Source organism: Dipodomys merriami, unplaced genomic scaffold (genome assembly GCF_024711535.1).
Source record: "Dipodomys merriami isolate MVZ:Mamm:240054 unplaced genomic scaffold, mDipMer1.0.p SCAF_8, whole genome shotgun sequence".
Lineage (NCBI taxonomy): Eukaryota > Metazoa > Chordata > Mammalia > Rodentia > Heteromyidae > Dipodomys > Dipodomys merriami.
Window position 1 is genome coordinate 20214324 of NW_027206401.1, and position 23953 is coordinate 20238276.

At 39.8% G+C, this 23953-nt stretch overlaps 1 long non-coding RNA gene across 3 annotated transcripts; it reads right to left on the reverse strand.

The window, feature by feature from the left end:
• Positions 1-10869: 10869 nt before the first annotated feature.
• Positions 10870-23015, reverse strand: LOC138819213 (uncharacterized). Of its 3 annotated transcripts, none has more exons than XR_011369365.1 (6): positions 22953-23015; positions 22299-22523; positions 21435-21474; positions 20704-20780; positions 15520-15581; positions 10870-11036 (listed from the first exon to the last, which is right to left on the reverse strand). It is a non-coding gene; the product is annotated as an uncharacterized lncRNA (long non-coding RNA). The 3 variants fall into 3 exon arrangements; XR_011369366.1 differs by having other exon boundaries at positions 15520-15601; XR_011369367.1 differs by lacking the exon at positions 22299-22523 and having other exon boundaries at positions 22953-22994.
• Positions 23016-23953: the final 938 nt, after the last annotated feature.

Here is a 23953-nt window from a genome sequence, read left to right on the forward strand (position 1 = left end):
TGGCTTGTGTGTTGGAATTTCTAAAAATGTCCATAAGAGTTTAACATGCAAACTAAACTTCTAAAGTATGTCATGGCTTTGGGGGGCGGGGAGAGTGAGAGAGAAATCCAGTGAGCAAGAGAAAGAGGGAAAGAGAGGGAGGAAGGGAAAAGGGTAAGAGGGATAGAGGGAGAGAGTGTCCTACATTTTGGAGAAGACAGATTCTAAATAAGTTTAGATAGATGACAGGTTGATAGATGATAGATAGATAGATAGATAGATAGATAGATAGATAGATACATACATACATACATACATACATACATACATACATACATGGAGACATAAATAGTTTGTTGGTTAATGTTATTAAAGGAAAAGAGAGAGAATGATAGGAGTGTTGACAAGCTACCTTTGATCAGATAATGAGAATAGGTTTTTGAGTAGTAGCACTCTAGCCAAGGCCTAAAATAAAGCAAGGTTAGCCTGAAAATAAAAAGACATAGAGAAAATCCCAGGAGGCAGATAGGATTAAGGAGAGCTGGTATTTACATAGGGCTTTTTGTTTGTTAACCTTCCTGATGGTCCATCCTTCATTATAAAGTTGAGGAGACAGAGGCTATTTTTTTTATTACAGAAGAATATATTGTTTAGGAAAGATATTGACTAAGAGACTGAATAATATCTTTGCCTGGTATTTATGAAATAAATATGTTTAGAGAAGTATTCATTGCCTACATAATGTCACTTGTACTAACTCTCTGATTTAGTTCATTTTGATTACTAAGGATATTATGAATAAAAATATGAGGGTAAGCAGTCCCACAGAATTCTAAAATTGAATAGATTCTCAGTATGCACAATTTCACTCACTTTAGTGACTTAAGCCCAATTGTTTTATATTGACATTATCTGTCTTACTTGCAAAAAGAGCTATTTGTCATTTCTTGATAATCCATTGTAAATATTCACAATCCTATAGCCATGTGATATCCATTCTGTGATCATTTATTTGATAGAGAAAACCAAGTTATATATATATATATATATACATATATATGTTATATATATGTGTGTGTGTTATATATGTTATATGTATGTGTGTACATATAGACTTGCCCATGGCTGGCAAGTAGTGAGGCATCCTATGCCAGCTACAAAGTTGTGATTTCTTGAGGTGGTGTTTGGAGTATTCTGTGGCTGTAGCCAGACCTCAGATGACATGATTCATTATTGATATAGGCCATGAGTGTGGGAGGAACACTTGTATATTTGTAAGTTGGCCCATTATCATTTAATTTGATGTGGTTTACTACTTCTTTTCAGGTGCTCTTAAAACACACACACACACACACACACACACACAGAGTTTTACTGCTGTGTAAACTTCAGAATCACATGTGGATAGGTGTATAGTCAAATCCATAGTGAAGCACTGTGTTCTAACTTCAGTACAAAAACATCTGCACATGGCAGACTCCCTGTAAGCATATTGTCTTCAAGATATAGGTTGTTTTAGGGCTGCGAAGGTGGCTCAGTGGTAGAGCGCTTGCCTTGCATGCCTGAGGCCCTGGGTTCAATTCCTCAGCACCACCTAAGCAAAAAGAAAAAAAAAGCTGGAAGTGGCACTGTGGCTCAAGTGGTAGAGCACTAGCCTTGAGCTGAAGAGTTGAGGGACAGCGCCCAGACCCAGAGTTCAGGCCCCACGACTGGACCCCCCCCCCAAAAAAAAGATATAGGTTGTCTTATGTTGATGCATGTCTTCTTATGTGATAACCTCAATCTATTTCTGTAGTGAACTACTACTATTAAATAACAATGATATAGAGCGGTAGACAATTAATATAATATACTGGATATTTCAAAAACTTGCAATGATGATTCTAAATTTTAAAACAAATTACAAATACATCTCATTTTATTCAACTATGTGATTCATATGTAGTAAGGAAGCAAATATATGATGTGATGTGATAACTATACATGCTAAAAAAACTATTCCTTATACATTCCAATGTAAATCAAGTTTGAATATTACCTGAGCTTTCATTCTAATTTTGGTTTATTTTCCATCTGGGTTGAAGGGATGAGAAGACCTTAAGACACTCAACTCTGAATCTCAAGGGATTCTCCTTGACACAGATTGTAGTTGAGATTTGCCCTCCTTAAAACAGATGGCATAATTATAACTATTTACCTTAGAATACAGGCCACCAGTTATTATGCTTCATAAGTTTTAGTCAAAGACTATATAAAAATTGGTAAATTGGTTTTTATTTCCTTAAAAGTAGTTTCACCTTCTAAAAAGGTAATACTTCAAACCATATTGTAGTACATTTAAAGCAATCTAGAAAGACTATGTACTATTGTGTGTGTATGTGTGTATATGAGAGAGAGAGGGAGAGTGAGAGGGGAAGAGAAACAGAGAGAGAGAAAAAGAGAAAATACACTACTTCTGGGGCTTGAACTCTAGGCTTGGGCACTCTCCTTGAGTTGTTGTTGTTGTTTGCCTCAAGGCTGGTTCTCTACAATTTGAACTATACCTCTACTTTCAGCTTTTTTTTTTTTTTTTTTTGGTGGTTAATGGAAGGTAAGAGTCTCATGGACTTTCTACAACCACAATCCTTAACTCAGCCTCCTGAGTAGCTAGGATTACAGTTGTGAGTCATTCTGGCCATGTACTCTTTTAACACACTCTATCTATCTATCTATCTATCTATCTATCTATCTATCTATCTATCTATCTATCTATCTATCTAGATTTAGTTATATATTTCACAAAAAATAGTTACATAATTTTCATGTCTATATCTTTTCCAATGCCTTCACCCCTCCCCCACTCCCCAATTCAAATGTAAGGAAATCTCAGTGAAGATTTAAAATTCACTGCTGTTTCCTTGAGTCACTCTGAGCCTTATGCTTAAATGTTCTCCACCTCCCACCCCCCACTTTGCTCCCCAAACCCTCAAGCAGGGATAACTGGATAACCGAATGCGGTCAGCTGGCATCCCAAATGCAGTTCTGTTCCTGTTACCACACAGCCCAGGGGAAACTGTGTGTAGAGAGTTTTCATCCCTTAGTATGCCTTTCCCTCCCACAGAAGATGCCAAAGAGGTTTGCAGATGGGTAAAAGGCTTCCTAGCTCTCAGGGGGGAGAGGGTGGAAACTATTTGCATAGAATAGCATCTGGAGTTCCTGGGCCCTCAGATGCTGGCTGGGGGAAGACAGCTTTCCACATTCATGGCTGTTTCCTAAGGAAGGGGAGAAAGGAGACAAGAGAGGAGAGAAAAGGAGCAAGGACTCCCTTTGTATCTGTGTCCAATATGGTTTCTTTTGCTTTTTCATTCTCCATGGTGAAGGGCTCCCCAGGGGTTCTCATCTGTTACCAGGCTTGGCTGTACCTGCCGGCCTGTGTGAAAGTCGCTCAGCTGCTGCCCTGGATGGGGCAAACACATCACATCTATCTCCCTGGCATCTTCTGAGCTCTGGGGCTGCAAGGATCAAGCCCCACGTGGAGCACAAAGGCAGGTCTGTATAGAAAGAGCCGACCTTCTGCTCTTTGTGTGGGCGCCAGAGGTCAGCGCTGGCTCCCCATTCCTGTCTTCACTGTGAGACAGAAAAGAATGAGAGTTCCTAGGGAAGTACAGTAAGATCTCCAGGGACCTTCCTCTGGACAAAAAAAGAAAAAAAGTAAGATGTAATGATTAGTTTTATGATCAGTTTTTCTGTGCTGAGGAAATATAGAATATTTGAAAATTTAGACCTTGTTGGGTTTAAAAAAATTTTTTTTAGAAATGATGTTAGGGAATTAGAGTGTATTTTAGATCATAACCTCATAAGAGATGACATAAAACACCCCATTATCTTCTTCAATATCATTATCATTCATTATTTAAATAGCAGTTTTAGGAAGCCCTTGATTGTTGGCCAAAGGTTGGAGATCAGATGCACAAACAAAGATAAAATGCTTTCAATTGATGATAAAGATGAGATCAAATATTTTAAAAAGAAGGAAAACTTGAAAGTTGATTTTGCTGGGCACCAGTGGCTCATACCTGTAATCCTAGCTACTCAGGAGGCTGAGATCTGAGGATCATAGTTCAAAGGCAGTCTGGGAAGGAAAGGTTGTGAAACTCTTATCTCCAATAAACCACCAGAATACCGGAAGCGGTGTTGTGGCTCAAGTGGTAGAATACTCACCTTGAGATGAAGAGCTGATGCACAGTGCTCAGGCCCAGAGTTCAAGCCCCATGACCGACCAAAAAAAAAAGTTTGGTTTTTAGTTAATAAAAATTTTCAATCAAAAGCATGAGTAAGCATTGAGCAAATAGATCCAGGGATAGAATTTCTTCATCTATCTATCATGGGGCCTAAAGATAGAACTCAGTGGTAGAGTGCTTGCCTAGCATGCTCAGGGCAGTAGGCTCAAACTTCAGTACTGCAAAAAAGAAAAAAAGTGACCTTATGGTATCTATGTACTCGATGCCCTGTAGTTTTTTTTTTATTGTTGCTGTTTGTTTGTTTTTCAGTGCCAGGGCTTGAACTCAGAAGGTGTTCTACTACATGAGACATTATTTTGTCTCTGCCTTTTTTTTTTTTTCCAGTTAATTGGAGACAAAGTCCCAGAACTATTCGAGTTGGATCGTCTTTGAACCCTTCATATCTCAGCCTCCCAAGTAGCTAAGATTGAGGTGTAAAACACTGGCTATACTTTGCATTCTGAGGCTTGGCCCACTTAGTCCTGACTTTCGCTGTTATCATGCTTGTGTTCAGGTGCCTCACCCTTCTCCCAAGTTATATTGTAGGTTACAAAGGAGAATTTTATCCTTAAAACATCTTCTTGAACTTAATGTGATTTATAGTTTTTTGAAAAGCACTTGCCATTTCAGAGTTAGAAATGATAAAATATTGTTTTAGTCTGTGTGATAAACAATGTATTATAGATTACTCACTTGTTGGAGTTTTTCCTTCAGTTGAAAGACTTCAAATTTCAATCTCAGAAAAACATTAATCACTTTGTGTCCTTTCATACAATTTGATCACTTTGTAATCACAGCCTATGTTTTCTACTGGCACTTTATCTTTTGATAAATACTCTCTACCGATTTTTCTCCCCACTCCTTCTTGCCTGCCTCATCCCCTATCAGTCTTTTTGTGAGAAGACTCAGAAAACAAGCAATAAAAAAAAGAAAAGACAAGGAAAAAAAAAGCCAAGGCACTGCTGTTCCATTCGTTCCGCCCTTCCCCCATAAAAAGCTAATATTTTCAGGTTGACTGAAAGTTTAACTTTGTTATTTTTTTTTATTTTTCAAGAAAATCCAGCGTGACATGGCACGTGTTAGTGCCCTCTTACTTAACAAATTACAAGTTTTTTTGACCTAAGTTAAAAGCTGTGCAAATCTCCCTTGTCTTGTGTTTTCTTTGTGTATGGGTTGCACTAATCCAACCTCAGACATATGCGTAACAGAACTGGGAAGCGTAACCTCAGTCCTTCTGCTCGCAATTTGCCTTTGTCCCTTCAGAATTCCCCAGAAGACACTATCCTTCAAGAATGGGACATTTTCTGATGATCAGACTTTATTACTTTCCTGCAGAGATCAGGAGCAAGAAATAGTATGCCTGGCAGGACCGCCCTCCCCCCCTTCCCCCCCCCCCCCCAGAAGCAGTCATCCTCCTATTTTTTTTTTAAGATAGCTTTTTTTGCTGGTTAAAAAATTAATCATCAGAGGTAGGCCCTGGTGGCTCATGCTTGTACTCCTCAATACTCATGAGTCTGAGATCTGGGCATCACCAGCCAGTCAGGGCAGGAAAGTCCATGAGACTCTCCAGTTAGCCACCAATAAGCTGGAGGTAGAGCTGGGACTCAAGTGGGAGACTATTAGCCTCAAGCAAAGTAGCTAAGACACAGTGCTCAGACCCTGAGTTTAAGACTGGCACAAAACAAACAAAATCATCAAGACACTCATCAGTTTCTTCGAGTTGGGAAGAATCCAAAGGACTAACAAAAGACACCAAACCTTTATCACTGGCTTTTGATTTGAAGAAGCTTTTTCATTGGTATACCAAGTTATTTTTTCCGATCTCAATATACTCTAATACAGAACACACTTCAGCCACCCACCATCATCACACCCCTCATGGGAGGGGACAATCTCCTCCCCCAAACCCTGCTTTCTGAGAAGATTTTATAATGGATGAAGCTTTTAAAAGCTAGATCAGAGAAGTCCCAAGGGAGCCTCCTCTCATCCATTACTGAACATCCCAAGCTTTTCTTCTCTCCAAGGCCGGCCCAGACCAACTGAGTACTTGCAACTGGATAATGAACCTTGAACTAGACATGCCTGAGGGATGAGTGCTTTCAGGCAAGCCTCTTTCCCCCTGTAATGTGCTATTTCATTTTCAAAAGGGAGAGATATTCTAGAGCCATAAATCTCTTCCCTTTCTTTGGCCTGCCTGCAACCCCTGCTCTTCTGGGGGCTGGGAGGGGGAGGTCTACCTCTCGGAAGTTATTCACATTGGGTTGGGAGAGGTCAGCTTGACACACAGTTCTCCGCAGGTGGTCCCACACGGAAGCTCAGGGCCCCAAGGTGCTTTAAAGGCTGCCCCTGGAAAAGAATGGTTGAATGTCTTTGTCTGCCTCTCAAGGGCTGTCTGTGGCGGGCTCAGCTTGGTGACAGATTGCTGTCCACTCTGACCCTGTGGTAGCTCTAATCTGCCTGCTTCTCATTCCCTGTATAGAACAACTTGACATCCTTGCAAAAAGTCAACTCTTTATACTCACAAAGGGGACTCCTTGCTGGAGGTAGCCATTGAGCTGGTCCTTGAGGAGCAAGGATGGAGATGAGGAGGAAAATGCTGTTAGAATATGCAAATGTTACAGTGATGGGCTCCCTTCGTGCCCCAGGTCATGGTTTTTCTCATATATAGCTGAGATTCAGTTTCACTCTGCCTCCCCTTTCAATTTCCCTCCTAGTCTATCAACTCAAGTGTCTTTGTTTTCTTTCAAAAATCTTTCAGATGCCCATCATCTTAATTTCATTTTCTTTTTCTTTTTTTGTCAGTCGTGGGGCTTGAACTCTGGGCCTGGGCACTTTCCCTCAGCAACCCAGCTCAAGGCCAGCGCTCTACCACTTGAGCCACAGCACTACTTCTGGTTTTCTGGTAGCTTATTGGAGATAAGAGTTTCATGGACTTTCCTGCCCGGGCTGGCTTTGAACTGTGATCCTCAGATCTCAGCCTCCCGAGTAGCTAGGATGAGCCACCTGTGCCCGGCTCATTTTATTTCTTGATCTTCCTTTAGTTTTCCTTTTCACCCAGCTGTAGGCAAACTCCCATATTAACCCTGTAGTGGGTTAGAGACATAAGCTAAGTTAAATATTCCTTTACCCCATTTCTGTACTTGATGCAGCATAGGACTTATTCCAGCACATGGCCATATTGGATGTGTGATGGTCTTCCATGAGATGCTCACACCGAAGGCTTGGTGTTGGAAGCCCTGTACTGTACTGAGTTTTCACAAAGAATAGGATTTCCCATTGCTTGTCTGATTCTCTGGGTTTGATGTCTCAACCTTGGCACTACTGAAATTTGGGTCCAGTTAACTTTTCTTGTTGAGGAGACTCATCCTGTGTATTATAAAATAATTAGCAATCCCTGGCATTGCCAAGATTTCTCAAGGAGAAAAACACCACTGGTTTAGGACTAGTGTGCTGGATCAATGTAAAACTTTCTGAAACAGACAAGGGTTCTCTGTGTGTAATACACTAGCCACTAGCAGCACAGATTCCTGATCATTTGCAATGTGGGCAGTTCAGATTAAGATAAATTGTATGTGCCAGGTACGTACCTTATTGGATGACTCAGTATCAACAAAAAGTAAACTGCCATTTTAATATTGAATAGTGAATGTATGTTGAAATGATGACAGTTGGGATATGTTGAGTCAAATAAATTAATTTCATTTGCTTCTTTTTTAAGTGACTTTGACTGTGAAAAAATTTGTAATTACATTTGTAACATGCATTTGCGGCTCTGTTGGAAAGCACTGGTCTTTTCAGTCATTGGATTTTGATTTCTTTCCCAAGTTATTTTTTGTCTTATTTGCATCCTCTCACCTGTGTTCCCAAAATATAATTGTGGCTATTTTCCACATTAAGTGCTTTCTGTGTAGTTCCATGTGTGGTTTGTTGTTTGTGTATTCTTGAAGAAGTCTCTCTTCTTCTAGCCCTTGTTTTAAATGTAAATCAGTGAATTGTTCTTCAGACTCTGCTACAGCTCTGAAATCTGAATTTGGATCTGAAAAACTGTATTGATCAACACAGTGGCTCAACGCCAGAACTCTGCAGAGGAAAGCACCTACTGGTTCCAATTAAAGAGCTTTTCCCTCTCACCCTACTAGTCTTCTCTCACCGTAGTGAACTCACTCAAGACTCTCCTAGGGAAGGCTGGCTTGAGGGATGCTGATAGAAGTTAGGAGGAGGAAGACATTGCATAGTCAATGAATTTGAGACATATCAGGTTAAGCAAACGTAAGACACATCTGTTTAACAATGAGCCTTCAACATACTGTACTAAAAGACATACTAAATCAAAAGAGGTATATGGAGGCTGGGAAGGTGGCTCAGTGGTAGAGTGCTTGCCTCATATGCATGAGGCCCTGGGTTCGATTCCTCAGCACCACATAAGCAGAAAAAGCCGGAAGTGGCTCTAGTGGTAGAGTGTTAGCCTTGAGCTGAAGAGCAGAGGGACAGCACCCAGGCCCAGAGTTCAGGCCCCAAGACTAACAAAAAAAATGTAGTATATGGAATGCAACATTTACACATATATATGTTGCTGAATCTTGTATTCTACTTTGGATTTTATCCTGGTAGTAATGAAAATTCACTAAAGCTAGGAGTGACATGAGAGACTGAGATTTTACAGAGGTCCTTCTGGGCACTATAGATTTTAGACTGAAATGAGGTGTCAGGGGGAGGTTCAGAGGAGAGGACAATGAGGACGCTATTCTAATTGCCTAATGAGATGTGTGTGTGTGTGTGTGTGTGTGTGTGTGTGTGTGTGTGTGTGTGTGTGTGTGTGTGTTACTGGGGTTTGAATTCAGGGCCTCACTTGCTAAGCAAATGAGCCATCTTCCTGATGCAATTTTTGAGGATGAGAAAAGGGAATATTTGGGTAGTATTAGTGGGTCTATCTCTATCTGGATGGCCCCATTTCCAGCTTGGCAACTTGATGAATAGTGGTGCTTCTTCTGTAAATAAGTTTACAGCCAAGCTAAGAAGATAGATTTATAAGCAATTGCAGTGCAGATACATTGCACAGAAATGAGTAGATTTGAGATACTTTGAAGGCAGGAGGCTATAGGATATACACATACATGGATTAAAGCATATGCATATGCGTATGTGCTCATATGTACAAGATTCAAGATCGTTCTAAATAGGTCAATATGTATACTTATTCCAAACTACTCACATTTTTTTTAAAGTTTGAATTAGGGTTTAAGATCCAGCTTTGTGGGACGTGGGTATAGCTAAGTGGTGGAGTGCTTTCTTAGTGTATACATGGTCCTAGAGTTCACTCCCCAGTATTTGATAAGAAAAATAATACCATTTTGTACTAAGAAAAGGAGCCTTTGTTGTGAAAGGGGCTTAAAAATTTACAAGAAGTGTTTGGCAGGGAAGAAGTAAGAGAATATGGAGTGAAACTTCATTGAAGGCAAAGATGATATCCATCTTATTTCACTCTGTATCACTGGTCCCTAGCCTACTGGTGTGGTTATAGAAAGACTAGTTGAACACTTTGACTTCCAAAATCTGCACCTGGAAACTGGATGTAAGATTAACAAGATGATTACACTTAACCACGGGCTTTGCATTTGTAAGCAGCAATGGGAACTCTTCTTTCTTTGGAGATGTTTCTCAACTGTAGATGTGCCCAATATTCTAAAGAACACTTGCTATTGTTAGCAAAAAGCCCTTCCACTCCCGGGGGATAGGAACTGGCTTTATCGGGGTGATTTGGAGGAGCCTTCATGGATGAACTCCTAGCTGTGTTCAGTTTCTTGGTGACTTTCGTTCCTGTATAGTTTGTATTCTTTCACAATATCTTTCCAGTTCTGTCAAGAACCAGGTTTTTGTCTAGTTTGCTTGTCTGTTTGGAGACAGGCTCTTGTTATGTAGCTGGCTTCACACTAACCATCCTCCTGCCTCAGTGTCTCTAGTGCTGACATTACAGTCAGATACCCAGTCACAATTAGTCATGAAAGACTAGCTTAATATATGGTTCACACACTGTGCTGTAGAGAATAATCTATACTTTGCAAATGAAGAAAAGCAAAAGTTAGGAATGTTGGGCCACATTTCAGTTAGTGTAGTCAGATACTCAATTGATCATAATTTGTTATAAATTTCTAGAGCCCCATTGGATTTCCAGTAGGATGAGCTCCTTTTTATCATATATTTATAAATCATTAGAAGATCTGAATTACATGACCTTTATCATACCTATACATTCTCAATCTCTGCTGCCTGTAATCTCTATCATGTAACACATAGGTCATTGATACTCAATGTAGTCCCTGCACCAGCAGCATCCTCAGAATTGTCCTAGAAATACCAAATCTCGCTCCCTATAGAAATACTCAAGTATCTCAACATTTTAGTCGCTGATATGGTTAACTCCATGTCCTCAGGAATGAAAACAGAGAAGACAAAACGTTTCATTGAAGACATTCGGTTTCACATCATCCTGGTTAATACTTTCATCATTGCTTTTAAGTTTCCATCCAGTGTAGCTGGCTTGGACTTTTATTTCGAAACATCAGTGAAATTCTTGAAAGGGCAATGAATTGCCAATTCATAAATTACAAAGACAGATAGAATATCTCAGGAGTCTATGACCTGGCCAAATGAGCTGCACCAGGAAGAGGCAGATGGGGAAGTGATGTCTTCAGAGGCAGCAGAGAGAAATTTCTGCATGGTCAGCTTGGCAGGTCACAGCCTAAGGAAGTAGTTGGGTCCAAAGGGTGGAACAGTGAAGCTTAAGAAGAGACTGGGGCTCTGCCAAGCATAAAGAGAAAGGTCCATAAAGAGAAAGCAGAGATAGAAAAGTCAGACAGGCAGTGCCAGAAAGCAAAGCCCAGCAGTGTCACAAAACTGTTTTAAGCAATAAGTAGAATGAGTTTATTGGTAAAGAGTAAGTTATCCACAGTAGTCCCACTGAGAACTAAAGCAAGCCCTATTTCTCAGCTGTGTGTATGTGTGCGCGCGCGCGCGCGCGCGCGCGCGCGTGTGTGTGTGTGTGTGTGTGTGTGTGTGTGTGTGTGTGTGTGTGTACATAGATATGGTATCATACACGCATATACATGGAGAACTGGACATTTGAACTTAGTGTTTGCCTAGTCAGTGCTCTGTCCCTTGAGATACTTGAGCCATGCCCTCAGCCCTTTTTTGCTCCACTCATTTTTCATCTAAGGTCTGGTGATGTTTGTCTGGGTACCCTGACAGAAGGACTGCACTCCCCCTACCACACCTCCTATGACTACAGACATTTCATCACCACACCCAGCTTTTTTCCCCAGGCTGACCCCTGAACTTCAGTCCGCCCTATTCTGCTTCCTAAGTACTTGAGAATTCAGGGGTGACCCATTGCACACAATCTCAAAAATACTTTACACTGTGACTTGAATATGGTCTCTGCACCCCACCCTCTGGATATAGAAAGATGAAGGGTTTTCAGGAAAGGTATTGTTAAATGATTTTAAAAAATCTTTTAAAAGAATGTTTTTAAAAACTAACAGTCAGTCTTGGGAATAAACTCTGCCTGCAATGTGTCACTTGTTTACAAAGGTTAGTGAGGCACCACAAGAGGCCTCTAATGCATAAACACATGGTCGGGAAAGCACTGACATGATACTTCCTGGCCTAGCTTTGGGACCCCCGTCAGAGGGTGATTTACACGTCAGTCTCAGTGTGGTGGTCCATGTTCCCGGCTGTCAGCTCGGTCCCACCCTTGGAGCTCCGGCGACACAGGGCATTGAAAGGTTAGTCAAAGACCACATTGTGTTCCCCTTGCTGCAGGAACAGCTGCACTAATTTGGATTGTGATTTAGCTTGTCCTTCCCCACTCTTTCTGAAGTCCAAGCTGAGTAGTGTCAATCAATGGTGTCCCATCACTCAAACATTGAAGGTTGATGGTCCTGCACCATTCTTGAGTCACATTTAGAATCCATTTTCACCATCTCGGGAAAGGTTGTGCAATTCTGAAAACTCAGAATACTCAATCCCCGTGGCATCCTTGACAGACCTATGCAAGGCTTGGGTCATATCTGGTATGTTTAATTTGTATAATAGTTGGTGGAAGGCTAGTTAGGTTTAGAACCAAAGGCCTGGCTTTGATTCACACCTCTGCCACTAATTTTGTGCCTGTACTTATCTGTAACATCAAGATATGGTTTATTTCTCCTTGCAGAAATAATACATACAGGATGAGTTTGTAAACTAGAAAAAGCTGCTATACAAATTAATATGGTATATTATTGATTCATTACATCATAGAAAGGGAACCATATCTGATGTCATCAGTACTGGAGAAGGTAGTTTACAGATGTTTCAACATGAAATACTTTTGAAAAAAATCAAGAAACATCAAGAATCATCAGTCACTGCTGGATGTGGCTCTTTCTGGCCAATATGCTCTCTCCTTTTTGCTCCTTCAGTGCAAAATTTTGTCTGATTTTAGGAGATATCATAAGGCACGAACTCCACACAAGTGTCTTTCCTTAATCTCCTTTCTTGTCTTCTTGAGTAATGGTGATTTCTTTGGATCCCTTTCTTCTTATCCTTGCTTAGCTAGCTTTCATCTCTAAAATGTTGTTTCCTAGATACTTCCCTGCTCTGGTCTCTGTCAAGTTAAGAGAAGAATTTCCTGGAATTGGTTACCTTATAAATAAAGTGAGGATGCTCCTTCATCATTTTTTTGTCCTTTAAATGGACACTTGGAAAATTTAAAAAATAAAGGTTGGGTAGAAGAGACTCTAGCATTAGAAAGTATAAAAAAGAGAAGAATTCCTATTTTTATTAAACCAGATTCTACCAACACGGACTGTTTGGTGAATTACAGAGGCTATTTTTAATTTATTACACCAAAGACTTATTCGTGGAATGCCAATTAGCCTTTGATACAGTCTGCATTCACACTCTTGGTGGTAGACCCTGGTGGAGAGTGTATGCATTGGATGAGAATGAGCACTGAAAGCATAGGGAAGTGATTCTGGACTCTTCTATGGCATATAGGTATCCTTATGGCTTCTCTTGGTGTACCAGTCTGAGATGTCTCAAGTTTCTTAGATTCTCTCACCTTTATACATTCACTGTCAACCTTCAGTTACTAACATTTGGATACAGGACAACAGCCACCTACTCTGCTAAGTCTTATCTCAAGAGACTCAGAGAACCTAAGCTTTGACAGCTAAACTGAAAGTAGCTTGTTATATTAACATGGAAAGTTAGTAGCTACTCTTACTATACATGGTAACACATGGGAAATTCGATTTTCTAAAGGTTAGTAACCTATTAACATATCTATTTTCTTATAACATGAACAGATTTTTTCAGGGTTTTGGATAATAATTTGCTAAGACCCACTGTACTTGTTCTTTCTCATCATAGATTATAAGGATCAGAGTCTCAGCCAGAAATGACTCTATGAGAATTGTAACACAACTGGAAAATATGATTTTCAGAATTCTATCTATAGCATAGAAAAAGAAATCTCTTATTCCTTCAACAACTTAGATAATTCTGCTACAATAGAATGTTTATTCTCAGTACATGTTAAGCTAGTAATTATGAAGTTCTGCTTTTTATATCCATTTTACTGTTCTAGACAAAACTCATCATAGTCATTAATAGTAAAAGCCATGAGACCTAAGAGAAATGAAAAAAATCATGACATAAAATATAGGGTTGCCCCAAGAAGAAAACAGTACCCTTCCAAAAAATCCCCCACAGTAACAGATCTGATGAAAAAAATAATAAAATTGTCCTCAATTTATGCTATTTCTGAGCATCTAATTACATAGTTTATAACTCACTCTTTTTTTTTTTTGTCAGTTGTGGAGCTTGAATTCTGGCCTTGGGTATTGTCCCTGTGCTCTTCAGCTCAAGGCTAGCACTCTACCACTTGATCCACAGTACCACTTTCAGTTTTCTGGTGGTAGATTGGAGATAAGAGTCTCACGGACTTTCCTGCCTGGGCTGGCCTTGAACTGTGATCTCAGCCTCCTGAGTAGCTAGTATGACAGGTGTGAGCCACTGGCACTCACTCTTTGTATCTATGGTCTTTCTGACAACTTAGCACAAAGTATTATGTACCCATTTTTTTCAGATGCTAAGACTAAGGTGTGGCAATTGACCCAGGTCTGACCCCTAAAATTCATTCTTTCTTTCAGTATGCCAACTATACTGCAATCACAAACATGTCCTTTCTGTTTGGCTTCTAAAACCAACCGATGGTTGTTTGAGAACAGATGTCATTTCTACAGCTTGTGGCCATGGGCAGTAAGTGGTAGTGCATAAGGTGAGGAGTTAGACTTGGAACTTGAGTGAGATGTAACCAAAATGTACAGTGACTTAGGCTGAAAAGCAAAAAGCCAAGAAGCAGGATTTTATTGAGGCAAAGGTAGGTAGAAATTTTCCTCTTTCCATGAAGTGTTATTTATTTTTTTTTCCAAAAGATTGTTGCATTCTGGTAAATGTACCACATTTATTCATTAATTTGAGCTTTTCTCATACAATCAAGGGAAAGCTTAATGAACTGCTTTTGATTGTATATGATCCCCAAAGTCCAGGGAATTAATTATTACTATTAGTATTTTGATTTTATTCATAGACATAAATAAAGCATATCTGTTAGAAATAAAGTGCTTGCCCTTTATTAATAAAGGAAGCTGTTTATGTGTGCTAATTAAAGAGTACTAAAAAAATCTAATGCACTGTGAATTAGCTTACTTCAAAGCCAATCAGTGGAAACATAAAATCTGTGGCACATTTTCAGTGCTTCAAATAAAAGCCACTTCTAGGCAAATATCTGGGGGTTAGTGAATTTCCAGTTTGGTTCTTGGAGGCAGAGAGCATTCTGTGTCAGGGCCATTACCTGGGGCTCACTCTGGGTATAGTCCATTGGCTAGGCGTCTGCCAATTCTTTTGACAGTCCCCGCCCAGTTTGCTACCATTGGGCTACAACTCTTAATCAAAGTCACTTCAAAGACCCCAAACAGATTGATTCACATGTGAATGCTTCTCAAACTGTCTTAGAAAGGAGGAGGGGTTCTAGTCTTACGTTTCTTTGAACCTACTGTGGCTCGTTTACTAGTATTTACTTTGCATGGCCTATGGCTGAACCATGGAAATTGGAAAACAAACTCCTATTCAGCAAGTCATGTCAAAGGTGACTGCAGAGCCAGAGAGTTGACTGTGGGACAGACATTCTTTCTGATCAGGAGGCCTCTTCTGCAGTGCTGCTGTCTCCACAGTTACATACCTGTCCATGGGCGCCTTTCGTTTATCTTGTCTATGTGGGAAGTCCTAGACGAAGCCATCAATCTGGGAGATGAGAGAGATGCCTATTTGACACTCCAACAATAGTCAGGGAGGGGGGAATAAAAGAAGAGGCAAAAGAAAAAAAAAAGAAAATTAGCCAGACCCTGAACAAAGTTCTTTTGAGCTGTACCGTATGTAGTTATAGAGAGGATCCAATGGGCACTGTGTTCAGAAACATGCTTTGTGCTATGTCAAGCTCACAGTTAAGCAAGCATCTGCACTTTCTCGTATAAACTAGGCACTTTCCAAAGATTCAAGAGTCATTTCCTGACTACACTCCTGAGTTTTTTTTTAAGGGAATAAACAGAATCCCCTACCCCCTGTCCTCCAAACCCCTTCTTCCCCCAATAATGAAACTACGTATGTACTATTGCCTAATAGCTATCTGAGGGAGAAAGTATTTATTGTTGATTATTCTTATGGCAGAATCTTCCAAGGGATCTAAAGTGTTCATAGTTGACTGGTTGATGAGCATCAGGATTGCCAAATCAGAGGCGATGATATTCTTATTAGTAAATCAACATGGAAAAATGCTAAAATTGGACTCTCCAGAGATACACTTGAACATGTTGTAAAGTTTATTTAGATGTGTGAAATCCCAGAGCCCAGATCAAATTGTACATCTTTTGTTTTCCTGAAAGAAAAAAAAAGATGTTGGCTTATGCATTTGCTGCTCTATAGTGTTTTAAGATTCACTTGTGAGCACCTTTCCCACGGCCTGGGGAAGAGTCTGGGGAAAATGGTACAGAGCTTTTCCTGCTATCATTACTAACAAGGCCTTTGGATGCTCGGCTGCTGGCTGCCTTTGTGGTGGAAGTCACTGCTATTCACCTCAGTGAATTGAAATAAAGCCTTAAAGGTTTTCTTATGAGAAGGTCCTTGACTACGAGATTTCTTGCCAGCCTCTTGGCTCTCCCTTCAACTGACCTGTAAGCACGGTATGCAGTCCATCTGTTTACACAGGCTTTTACTCCATGGGGGACTTGTTGGAGAAGACATTTCTCAGACATGATGCAGAGATGTCAGTGTGAATATGTGCTTACTATTGTAATCTTTTACTATTCTACCATACACATCTTCCAAGTGCCTTAGTAATATACCAATATAGTCATTTAAAACATCACAAAATGACATTTACTGGTCTGATTGAATAAATTATATGAATAAAAACCTGATGTATAAGTTAAAAATACAATTTCAAATTCATCATGATAGAATGCTGAAATGATGGAGCATTAATATGAGGCTTGAAGCAAATGTGCTCCAATCACCATTCAGAACTCAATGCAGCTGAAACGAAAGCAAGTTGACAACGAAAAGCAGGAAGGTGCCCAGTAGGAGGAGCTGGGGAGAGTTCACTGCCCTAACAGTCATGTCTTGCACCTACCTGAAAATTTTTTCTCCTGTGGAGTATTGTCCCTGCAGAGCTCCATACAAGGTTATCACCATACACAACATTCTGGAACTTAAGATTCTACAACTCCAAATTCCAACATGTTTCACATCGTGATCTCATTCATCTAGGACATGTCACTGAGGAGGTATGTGTGGACAGGAGGAAAGAGTAGGGGGGAAACAAAGGAAACAGAGACCACAAGACAGAAAGAAATGAGACAGCCTATGTTTCCAACATCCTATATCCTCTTCTAATACCCTCCACAAAGATCTGTTTCCTAGTCTTTCTTCACTAGACTACACATGGGAGATGTTTGATTTGAAATAGTTCCTTGGCATCACAGCCCTATCTAAAATCTATAAATCATAGTGACTATATACATTTTTACAGAGTCAGCAGGAAGTGTAGTCAACAACACAACTCACAATTTTCCTGTTTGCTTTAGCCTCATATTCTAATTCACTGAATCCCCTGCATTATTCATCTCGGGGCTCTGCCACTTCCTCAATGCAATTTTTACCTCCTAGTTACCCAATGGTCTAGATGACATTGACTAAATTGAGGAGAGTCTGTCTTAGCTAGTAAGGATCAAGTCACAGACATAAATGAAAGCTTTATCAATTATGGAATAGCCAAGGGAAAAAAAACAGCTCAAAACAGCCTGTTTTGATATTCAAATATCACTTGATATTTGTCCGACAGTCATTAGAGGCTGATAAGAGATTAAATATGTTACTCTCCCAATGGAACAGTTTCTCAAATCTGCAGTTTCTCAAATCTCTATCAACCATAACTGACTATCTTGGTCAGAATTGTGAAGATTTTCAGACAGACAGTTTGAAGAATCAGGAAGTCTTAAAGTATCCACCTGCCTTTCAGTGCATGTTGAATCCTAAATGTGGCTCTCTCCTACTGGTAATAGGCTTGTCTTTAATTAAATCAGATAGGAAGCTTAGATTTCTCCCCTTCACACCCTTTTGATATTTCACATGATAGAAGGCAAGTCTGTGTTCAGGCCAGCAACAGGTGCACCAGAAGGGGGAAGAACAGAGTTCCTAAGCTAACAGGCATGCATATGCCTGGTGGATTGAATTAGACACAGTGCCCATTAACTATTTCTGCAAATCAGCAGAGCTAGTTTTCTCACACTCTTCTGCGTGGTCTGTTGCTTCTCCCCAAGTATATCACCTCTTTCCTTCATCTTATGGGGCCTACATGCAAGCAAGCTTTCTTCTGCTCCTAGAATCCAGATGCCCAATCTGAGGCTGAAGAGACATGGCTGCTAGTGTGAAATTAATAATACACATGGTCAAGGGCTTTGTTTTCATTAGGTAGATTTTATACATATACACCCAAATATATATATACATATGTATGCAATATATATATACATTTATTAAACTCATGGCCTTGTACATACTAAGCACATGTTCCTCTACTGTTCTATACTCCTAGCCCACAAGTCTATTTTCATGGTTCCCTCTAAATAAAAAGTCATGTGTTTTTTTTAAAAAATAGCTAAATCATATGGTTTCTGTCTTTCTTGCAAATGTTATTTATGCCACATTATTACATTGATGTAATATAGGCATGGAGCTTCACACATGTCCATTCTTTTAACTCTTGCCACATACCTGTAAGATGGAGTTATTACCTCCATTTTACAAATGTCTCTTCCATAAGCAGATTTAAAAATAACACCTCTAATGTAATAGTATGATCAAACAGATTCATATTAACACAAACACAGAAAAATGTCTAAAGTCTACTCTGGACCTCTTGTGTTTTCCTTTCCCATTTTCCTCAACTCCTTTTGTAACAAGTACTTCGAAGCTGCATTTGCTGAAAAGTCCTACTTCCTTGGGATCATGAATTAATTTGTATCTATGTCCTTTGAACCAAGCCATTCATTCTTTTCTACAGTCACTTTTCAGCCACCTTGGAAAGGACAAACAGGAGACTAGACCACTTGACAGGCACTAATGACTCTTAATTGTAACAAGCCTTCTCCTGACCAATCCTGAGACTTTGGACTATCAGGCCATCTTGGAACATGCCTGTGACCAGAACTGTTTATGCATATCTTTCACCCCCCTTCCCCCAGTTCTTCATCTATTTAAACTATGATTCATGTCTTTCATGAGAAGATTGCCAAAGATAGGCTGACATGCCGTCTTTCCTGGCCTCTGGTGCCATGTAGTAAGTCTCCTTTCTTTGCCTTTTACCATGCCTCATTATTGGGTGTATAGGAGCAATTGGCTAAACCTGGCACATAGAAATAGACATTAGGCGTTGGATCTAAATTTTTGGTTTCATTTGTGCTTCAATTACCTTTGTGAAGTGGATATATCTTTTCACTTGAATAAGTCCAAAGCAGGTGAGCTTCTCAGAGTACCTCTAGACACAAAATAAATGTCTGTGCCCACACGGTCTTTCTCCCAGGCTGTGCAGGGACTGATTATTAGGAAGTCTAGGGGAACACTGACACAAAGAAGGAGCATCATAGGCCATCTGGAAATAACACAGACATGCCTAGAAAATTTAAGGATTTGATATATAGTGTCCATGTTAAAGTCATGGTGGTATATATTTTAGTTCATTTTTTTGCTAGCTTTTTAAATGCACTAGCTTGTTATTTTCATGCTATTACTATTTTCAAAATGATGTATTTTCTAATTTTTGCAGGTTAGAGTTTTCTCTTGAGATATATCCTCAGTCTTTTAAGTTAAAAATTGTTTGATGTCTCATGTTCACATTGCTCCTAGACCCAATCTATGCATCCATTTCCCCCATAAACTAACTAGATCATGCATGACAACCAGATTTCACATTTTAAGCCAAGAGCTGGAATCAGTAGAGGTTCTGACAGACAACTATGTCTTTACTCTGCCTGAGTAAGTACGTATATTGCAATCAATCTATACATGGATTTCCAAGATTCCAAGAAAACCATCAGAGTTAGAATAGGAAATGTATGTTACATGAGCTTGAATAGGTTGCTGAGCACCACAAGATTAACAGTATTTACACATTTGAAGAGACTGTGCCTCACATTTCAGAACAAAAACAATACAATTCTTATTTATTTAGCAGTGCTGACGTTTGAAGTCAGGACCTTGTGCCTGTAGGCAAGTGCTCTGACACTTCGGCCATGCACCCAGACTCTTACTTTGTGTAAGACTTACTTAGTGTAAGACTTTTACCTTGAGTCTTACACTTTTGCTCAGCCTGGATTCAGTCCTTGATTTTCCTACCTGTGCCTCTCTTGTAGTTAGGATTTCCAGAATATACCACCACAACTGGCCCCAAATAGTGTAAAAACATAGCAGGTTCCAATATTTTCCGAAAGAATTTTGTCTTTCTTTTATGTACTTCATCCATGATAGATAAGTACAATAGAGACTTGCACCAACTTTTAATCTTTAGCCATTCTATTTTTAAGCAGCATGCTTTTTTTTTGGGGGGGGGGTCCAGTTGTGGGGCCTGAACTCTGGGCCTGGGCGCTGTCCCTCAGCACTTCAGTCAAGGCTAACACTCTACCACTTGAGCCACAGTGCCACTTCCGGCTTTTTTTTCTTACGTGGTGCTGAGGAATCGAACCCAGGCCCTTGAGCATGCAAGGCAAGTGCTCTACCACTGAGCCACCTTCCCAGCCCTAAGCAGCATGCTTTGAATGGTCTTTTGAAAGTTTTTAGAACTAGAAACTGAAATTAGCCCTGGTGCGGTTACCTTTACTCCTGGAAACCTTTCTTCTTGAGGTAGGATTGATGCCTCCAATGAGTAAGAGAGCCAAGCCTATTGACAGCCTAGGAAGACAAGTATTTGCTCTTATAAAAAAAAGATGCATTCTTTTTTCTGTCTTAAAAATGAGCCTCCCATCTACAGGCTTATTTCTACACCACTTAGTAGGCTAGTTACTATGCCCTTTTTAGTAATGATACGTAAACCAACCTACTCTGAAAATCAGCTACTAAAAATTTCCAGTCATATGCCCCCAAGTATATAGTTTACCTTTAGAGATTAATCTGTTCAATCTGAGCCAATTTGACACAATGTAAACTTCACTACTTATACAAAAAAGCTACTTCTCCAACCCCATTTTTGATGGATATTTATTCTAAATTTATATTTCACATATGTACCTGCTTAAGTAGAAAATATTGGATATAGTTATATAATTTAAATTTTGTCTGATCACTTAACCATCTCCTTTCAAGCATTTTTTATGAAGGTTTATAACTGGTTATAATTACGCCATGGATTTCCTTTTCTCTCTGGAAGAATGCCAGCTGTCACGTCATGTGTGCCTTAACAGTTCTGTTCACCTTTCTACAGTGTTTCTTGTGACTAGGAAAATGTATCCAATCTAAGAGACCATGAGGATTTGAGCCTGTTATTCAGAAACAATAATGTGTAGCTTTATGGCAAGGAATTTGTGAAGAGAGTAGCCTCTTGCTTACTTTACTGCTTCCTGGAATTCAAGGTTTCTTCAGGCTGATCCTAGAAGAGTGGAACAATAATGTAATTCTTTGCATGTCCCTTAAAGATTATAACACAGAATATCCTAAATGACTAAAATGTAAAAGGCCACCATGAGAGTGTGCCATGTGTGTGATCCTGGGACCTCTGTAAGGGAGGCGTAGAGAAGCCATCCTTTCCTTCAGTCTCTAACTTCTCCAGGATGAATCCATAATTCCCATGTACCAAGGCTGTACCAGAGAGCAGGCCTGTCTTTTCCGGCCTTCTTGATGATTTGACAGTGGCTGCCTCAACCTCCACTCCCAGTCATTTCTGTTTTCATGCACCACAGTGACCCTCTACAAAGCAAACCACAAACCAGGGCTGGGAACTCTTGGTAAAGAATGCCTTTCTTCTGTGGGATAGCTCAGAGGTGTCCCAGAATGAGACCACAGGCATCCTTAGGATGCTGACCCGACCCTGGGAACTTTGGAGGTTGACATAGGGGTCGAGAACCGGTGTCCCTTGGATGCCTGCAGTGCTGTTATATGACCCCACCCCACTGGGCGGCTGTCAACATCACAGCAGACAAACGTTTTGACTAGAAATCCAGGCTTATTGTGAGAGGTTGCACTGGTGTGAAAGGAACATTTTCATAAAAAGATCCATGAGATGATCGCTTGGGAAATTACAGAACTTTAGATAGACTTTATACTTGGTTATCATTATGTCATGACTTTCCTTTTCTTTCTGGAAGAATGCCAGTTAGTTTGTATTAGAAAACTTTATATTCTAAAGCTTCAAATTTATTTTTAATTATGGAGCTTGCTCTGTATGCTCCAGGCAGTTCTTCATCTAACTCTTACCTTTCTAAAGATTGAGATTAAAAACAGAATAAGACCTTTTTTATTCTGCTTCAGACAAGGGATATGACAGGTGATTCATATTCCACTCTTTTTTTTCCCATATAAAATACAGGAGATATTGCCAAGGGCATTTCAGCACAGTATTTATCTCCATGCTACCAAAGAAGACTCTGCATTTGTGCCAAGAAATGTGACTTCAGCACATGTCGACCAAAGAGTGATTGCCTATGTGGAAAGAAATTTCACATTAGCATTGTCTTTGGTGGGCTTTCGTTACTCAACTACTAGGCTATTTTACCTGTGTCTCTTTGACTTTGGATTTATCAAAAAACATTTTTTGAAGGGAGTGTCCATCTTCCCCTGTCCATATAGGGGAGAAAGGGCATCAAAAGGATGCCGAGATGGTTCCTGATATCTGTTCCGTTCCCAGGTGTGCTCCTAGATTGGCAAACCATTTGTTCATCACCTGGGTGGTTCCCTCCCACAGAGAAGAAGTAAGGGGATTTAGATATGGACCTCTTTTTGCAGAAAACCCCAAGAAGGGGTGAAGGAAGTGAGACTGTCCTGGGAGTTTCAAGGAGAGCCAAATGTGGTATCTGAGGGATTAGGGGCAAAGGGGGAACTCAGGAAAGACTATAAAGTCAAACCACTCACCCGAACGCCTGAGATGCCTCAACATTATCTGGGACCATCAACTTCACTGGGGAGGAGCCTGCCTGTCTCCCAGGTTCTCAGAGTTCCCGGAGATGACCAGGATGTTGCATATGACTATGACTTCACAGACAACACACTACAGGCCACTGTGATTCCCATTTCTGAGCCACCTGCTCAGCTAACCTCATCATGTGCCTGGTGGTGGTTTTCTGCTCACTTCTATGGGAGAAAGGCCTTCTGTCCTTTATACAGCTGGCTTTTTTCAGTGGCTTGAAAAATCTAAAGAAATCTAAGCAATAAAGATAATAAAAATCTGATTCCTTTTATTTGAGATGAAGTTAGGTAAATACATATGTGCATCTTTTGTTGGTAATAAGGAAGTAAAATCTCTTAGATACATAAATAAGTTTTGTTGTATTTTGCTGACTTTTGTAGCTGTCAATTGACCCTCTGAGTTTTCCAATTTACTATATTATATATATTTTATTCAAATGATTATCAAATTGGACCATATAGTTTAGAATCATCCTTGGAGGTCAAGTGTTCTGCATAGGGATATTTGAAAAATATCTAATATCTAATATCTAATATTTCTAATATTTCTACCATTGTTACATATTCATGAATAGATATTTAGTGGAACTATTGGTTTCGCTAGTGAATAAATGAACATAAATTTAACAATCATCACAATTTAACACTAATAGCTGGCTAAAATTTTCCTTTAAAATCTTTTAAACATCTAACTATCCTATAATCATTTCATAAGGTTATATTCTTAGGTCAAGATTAATCAAGCTGAGATTCTTATGGGGTAAACAACTCTGCAAGTTCACAAAGTTATGCATTTTATTGGCATGGGCAAAGGTTCCCGGGTGACATGGGTTGTGGTAGAAAGAGATTTCTTAGTAAAGTACCTAATTAAAGATGTTCAAGTCATTCTTGACTTGAAGCCAGATAGCTGAAGATGTGGACACTAACAGTACTCAATAGATCTATTG